Source organism: Bufo gargarizans, chromosome 3 (assembly GCF_014858855.1).
Source record: "Bufo gargarizans isolate SCDJY-AF-19 chromosome 3, ASM1485885v1, whole genome shotgun sequence".
Lineage (NCBI taxonomy): Eukaryota > Metazoa > Chordata > Amphibia > Anura > Bufonidae > Bufo > Bufo gargarizans.
In genome coordinates this window covers 46,315,486-46,322,156 of record NC_058082.1, presented here as the reverse complement: position 1 = coordinate 46,322,156, position 6,671 = coordinate 46,315,486, and positions in this window count along the sequence as shown.

Below are 6,671 nucleotides of genomic sequence, written 5' to 3'. Positions count from 1 at the left end.
ATTACAAGGGACCGCTATGGGGGTGGCCGTTGCGCCGTCCTATTAAAATCTCTTTTTGGGACAGTGGGAGAGGGAGATCTTCATGACGAACCCTGCCAGGGGGATTGAGAAGGTCCAATTTTGGGCGAGATATTTAGATGATATCTTGTTTCTCTAGCAGGGTTCGATCCAGGAACTGGGAGATTTCATCCTGACTCTCAATGGGAATCTGTATAACATAAAATTAACTTACAAATGGAGTGCAAATGAGATTGAGTTTCTGGATATTATACTGAGGAAGGATGAAAATGGCTATATTCAAACAGACCTATTCAGAAAACCCACAGCTACGAACAGCTTCCTAAATGCATCCTCCGCACATCAACAACATCTTATAAATAATATACTGGTAGGACAATTTTTACGTGCGAGACGTATATGTTCGGAGCAGCCGATTTAGCTACTCGATTTCAAGAGAGAGGCTATAGCGGACGGGCTATAAAAACAGCCCAGACCCGAGCATTGCATGCAAATCGCAATGAACTTTTACATGATTAAAAGATCTCTGCACAATCTGGACCTGTAAGGTTTATTACCACCTTTAAAGAGGACCTTTCACTAGAATAAAAACTAAATCTAAACTAACTATACAGACATGGAGAGTGGTGCCCAGGGATCTCCCTGCACTTACTGGTATACCTGGGCGCTGCTCCGTTCTCCCGGTATAGCCTCCGGTATCTTTATATGTTAGGCTCCACCCATTGGAACCTGCTGGCGTCTCCTTCTCCCATGCTGTAGCGCTGGCCAATCGCAGCGCTCAGCTCATAGCCTGAGATCCCTGGGCGCCGCTCTCCATGTCTGTACAGTTAGTTTAGATTTTTTATTCTAGTGAAAGGTCCTCTTTAAGTCTAGATCTCGAGAAACAAGTAGAATTCTACAAAAGTATTGGTCGATACTTCTCTCTGATGAAACTCTGAGGAAATATTTACCTTCCCATCCTTTGGTGGCATACAGAAGACCTCAAAGCTTGAGAGATATGCTGGCTCACAGGTACCATAGTGGTGAGCAATTATGGAACGTTTTTGGATCAAGGGGCCCCAAATGGGGCTACTCCCCCTGTGGGAAATGTGTGGCATGTCCGAATGTGTTAAAGTATGATTCCTTTCAGGACGCCACGAGACAAAGGATGCATAAAATCACTCATAAGATTGATTGTACTTCAATTGGAGTGATATACCACGCAACATGCCCATGTGGGAAAATCTATGTCGGAGAACTCAGAAGAAGGGTACGGGAACACGTGTTGGATATTCTGTCTGCTAAAGATGAAGAATTCAGTATACATCTAAAACCACTTCCTTGACATTTTAAATTGAACCATCAGAGTGATCCAACCCTATTAAAAGTGAGGGCCATCGATCGCATTTATACAACAATCCGCGGTGGTGATTGGAAGAAGAGGAAACCAGATGGATCTACACTTTAGGTACTCTTTCCTCTCATGGCCTAAATGAATATAACAGTTTTGTCCTTTTTCTGTTGGGCCTCTAATTAGGCTAGGGTAAGGAAATTAATATTGCTAGGGGTTCTCTATGGCTGCTGGCTATGTATATTTGGTTGTCTTTTTATTGGTTTTTAGCAGTTTTTTCTTTTCATTTAGTGGCATGGATGTTTCGACTATGTATGCAGAACCGAGGATGAACTTTGGGACTAATTTGGACTTTACCACACATGTATATTGGTCGTGTCGTTGTTGTATTATATTACACCAGGGTTACTGATTTTCCATAAATAACATGATTGTTAGCATAGTTTCATCATATCCACATATTCTGCTTTATGCAGCACTTAACTCTTCGTAAATTTGGCTATATTGCTGTATAGCTGGTCAAGTTTGGTATGTATATCACCTTCACGTGTGTCACGTTACACTTTTCACTGTGTTTTGAGCACTTCACGTATCAAGTGTATATACCGGTTGGGTATCTCCATACCGTGATATATATGATTGTTTTACACTGCATGCATTTCTGGGTTATGTTTTTTTAAATATGTATAATTATATGGTGTTATAATGGAAATTTCTATGTACTGTAGGATTATATATACCTGTCTATGAATGTAGACTGTAGAATATATGTAGGGGTTATGTATTCATTAAGGTCCATATTTATTGCTACATGATCTGAGACATTCATCTTAGGCTACTTTCACACGTCCGTGTGTGTTTTGCGGATCCGAGGATCCGCAAAACACGGACATTGGCGATGTGCGTTCCGCATTTTGCCGGCAATTGCGGACAAGAATAGGACATGTTCTATTTTTTTTCGGGAACGGAAACGCGGACCGGGAAGTGCGGGTCCGCGTTTCCGGAGCCAGGTCGCATATCGTGCGGCCCCATAGAAATGCGTGCGGACGTGTGAATGGACCCTTAGATGTATTTATCTCTTTGCCACTTTTTTTTAACACCCCAGTATTATGGTGTTTATCCAGTTATCTATAATTCAGTTTTTAAAATGTCTGTGTCACACAGCACTGCGTTCCTCTAATTTGGGCATAGTTTTAAAAGATGTTCCTGTTTCATTTTTTCTATTAGATTACTTGTCTGGCCATGTCCGGCAAATCTTTTAATTATGGGTCACCTGACCTGTTTCGGTCACGTGACTTTGTAACGTTATCACAGGTCCTTTGTATGTTGTTTGTGTATTAAGAAGGTCTTTACTAGTGAACGACCTTTTGACTATGGGTCATATGACCTGCTGTGGTCACGTGACTCAGTCATGTGATTGCAACTTCTATGTATACTGCCTGTGTACCAAGAATGTCTCTACCGGTGAAGGACCTTCAGCACCTCCCTCTATGATGTGGAGGACCTCGTGTTGCAATTAAACAAGTGGTCATGTGACAATGAGCCGGACACATCAAGACATGTGCACCAATGACCGCTTAAATTTAGTGGTCATGTGTTGGGGAGTGGGGGATGTAGTTTGGCATTAATCACGCCCCTACTTTCATCTTCAAGTTCCAATTGGATACCTCTAGGGTTTCAGGATTATTTTTCCCCTATTGATTACATGCTGGGTGGCGTGGCTGTGTGCCCACATGACTCGTGAGTCTCGGACGCCGCACAGGTATCTGTAATTCAGCATTATGTACTGGATATAAATAAGACATCCATCTCACTGCTCCTCACTTCCCCTGACGAAGCCACTCGGCGAAACGTGTAGGGTAAGTGAGGGACATTGGATGGGTGATGTGACCGTTAATACGTTTGTTTACAATTGAATGAGCTATTATATGTGGTTCCTGGTCTACCCGAGGTATTATTGCTATGTAGGATGTTGAATAAGGCATTGGTGTACATATTGGCCAAAGTGTAATAAGCCACTCACCACGTCAAGGTCGCCTTCATGAGTGGTCCCTAACACTAGTTCCTACCTGTTATGGGCCATGACAGCCACACAAAGTCCAGGGAGCTCAGGTACAGCATGCACGCCAAGCACACTCTGCTTTTAGCCCCGTCCGGTGCCATTACAGCTTTTATCGGATCCAGGGATGCAAGTACCAACATGCATGCTGAGCCCACTATACACTTCTCCTGGAGCCAAATGACTACTGGTAGGTGCTATACAAGCAGACTCAGCTTTATACTGACTTTAAAACCAGCCTCCAGGGCAGATTAACTGGTCAGGTGTGCATGGCTGCATGGAGATCGCCACGCCTCCAATATATACTACAAAGAAAAAAATGTGGGGGGTTCAGCCCGCACAACCTTGTATGCAGGTGCACATTGCTATGGTGAAATACAGATACAAACGCAAAAACACAAATGCAATCGCACTCTGCAAACCAGCACTCTGCCCTGCCTTTATGCTGGATGTTGAATAAGGCATTGGTGTACATTCTGGCCAAAGTGTAATAAGCCACTCACCACGTCAAGGTCGCCTTCATGAGTGGTCCCTAACACTAGTTCCTACCTGTTATGGGCCACGACAGCCACACAAAGTCCAGGGAGCTCAGGTACATCTGACCTGGAGGCTGGTTTTAAAGTCAGTATAAAGCTGAGTCTGCTTGTATAGCACCTACCAGTAGCCATTTGGCTCCAGGAGAAGTATATAGTGGGCTCAACATGCATGTTGGTACTTGCATCCCTGAATCCGATGAAAGCTGTAATGGCACCGGACGGGGTTAAAAGCAGAGTGTGCTTGGCGTGCATGCTGTACCTGAGCTCCCTGGACTTTGTGTGGCTGTCGTGGCCCATAACAGGTAGGAACTAGTGTTAGGGACCACTCATGAAGGCGACCTTGACGTGGTGAGTGGCTTATTACACTTTGGCCAGAATGTACACCAATGCCTTATTCAACATCCAGCATAAAGGCAGGGCAGAGTGCTGGTTTGCAGAGTGCGATTGCATTTGTGTTTTTGCGTTTGTATCTGTATTTCGCCATAGCAATCTGCACCTGCATACAAGGTTGTGCGGGCTGAACCCCCCACATTATTGCTATGTACTTTACTAGGCTCTTTGCCTGTGTGTGGAAACCTGCTGTAGTATCTATTTCCTTCATGTTCTGTTACTAACTTGGAACAACGTTTACACTTGTGTATTTATTTAATTACATTTGCTGCTTCCCCTATATGTATTCACATTTATCGGTCCCCCTCCCCCCTGTGTCCCTCTTTTATACCTGTTTTACTCCACCCAATGATGTAAGACTCCATTATATGTGTTTTATTGTGGTGTTCTAATAAAGTATATATTTTTTGCTTACATATGGTCACTTTTTCTTTGGTGATCTGGGTATGCACATAATGTTATAGGTTGTGGTGTAAGAAATTTTCAGGAAAGACCAACTAGAGCAGCTGAACTTTATTTGGGGTTAATCAGAGGCACTGTAAATGATGGCAGGTGTATGCTGACTGCTATTTAACAGGATTTTGAATGTGATTGCTTAATTCTGAACACAGCTACATCCACACTTATGCAACCACATTATTTTAGTTTTTTTTTTTTGTTTTGTTTTTCCCTCCACCTAAAAGATTTTAGTTTGTTTTTTCAATTGAGTGGTACAGTTTATAGGTGGAAAAAGTTCTGAAATGATTTTATCTTTGTCTAATTTTTTTACATCACAGAAACCTGACATTTTAACAGGGGTGTGTAGACTTTTTATATCCACTGTACATACATACTACAGACATAGTGCTGTGATGTCACAACAATACATAGTGCACAAATCAGTAATATGTAGTCAGACCTGCTAAAATGTGAAGTTTCACGTATTGCGCCAAAATATTCGCATCATTAGTGCTGATTAGCGCAATTGCAAATATATTGGAGCACTCTATCTGCATATAAAGCCATTTTTAATGTTTTGCCGTGCCGACCTTTTTCTCCAGTCTCCAGTCTAGCAGCTTGGAAAATGTAGCAAAAGTGACCTATGCCTGTATTGAGCGCTCATTATGCGAATATTACATTGCTGATTTTCGCAAGAAAATAGTCGCTAATTCTCGAATTCGCGAATATATGACAAAAATTCTACATAATATTTCACGAAATATCACAAATTCGAATATTGCCCCTGCCGCTTATCACTAATTCCCGGCATCTGGGCTTATATGCCCCAATTCTACCAACTGATACATTGTTAAGAATGCAGTATCAGGAACCAGACATGCAGTGACCAGATGAATCCTTTTGAAATTCTTATATAAAAGGAGTAGTCTGTGATGAGACAGGCCTGGGGCGAGCAGTGTACCAAAATCATGTTCACAATCACAAGATAACGGAGTCCCAGAGGTGAAATGTGTGGAAGTCTAACTGTCATTCCATAAAACTTTTGACAAGACATGTCTGGGTGACATGTAAGAAGTTTTTCAACAGTGTTTGCTAGCAGCACACTAAACAACCTTGGATATCTATTATTTAAGGATGCAAAGTCCAGAAACAGACCAAATTTTGGACCACGAAATCCAAAATAAGTTTAACAACATCCATGTAAGCTGAATATATTAACACATCCCACACAATGCAATATTTTGGCCCATTCAGAGGTTGTACAAGCTGAGATGGGCTTACAAAAAGTATTAGGGTCCCTCTACCACTTGCTCTGCTCTCCTTTCATTGAATGGCACCGCACTCAACTGGGAACTTCTGCCCCAATCATTTTAGCAATTGGTGGAGGACTCATGATTCCCACAGATTGAAACTTCTTAGCCCTCGTTCACATCAGCGTTCAGCCTTTCCGTTCTCCTGCTCCGTTATAGGAGCAGGAGAACGGAAAGGACGGATTGGGCACATAACTGAGGCGAGCGGAGCCTACGGACCCCATAGACTATAATGGGGTCCGTTAGGTTTACGCTCAATCCGTCCTTTCCGTTCTCCTGCTCTTATAACGGAGCAGGAGAATGGAAAGGCTGAACGCTGGTGTGAACTCAGTCTTAATGTTACAGACAGTGGGTGTGCACCACTTTTGCCAACTAACCAGTTTGGTTTGGGGCTAAAGCTAAGGGGGTTGTCCTGGTGGTGCCATGCTATTACCCCTTTAAACCATATACAGGGATCTGGACTTCACTCCAGCTTACCAACTAGGCTGCTAGCTTCTGGAATAGTCCTGGTGTAGATGGCGGCTGACCCACAGAGGTCAAAGACACCCTGTGTGAAGCACCAAGGGGTCAGGCAATATTTGTAGGCAGGA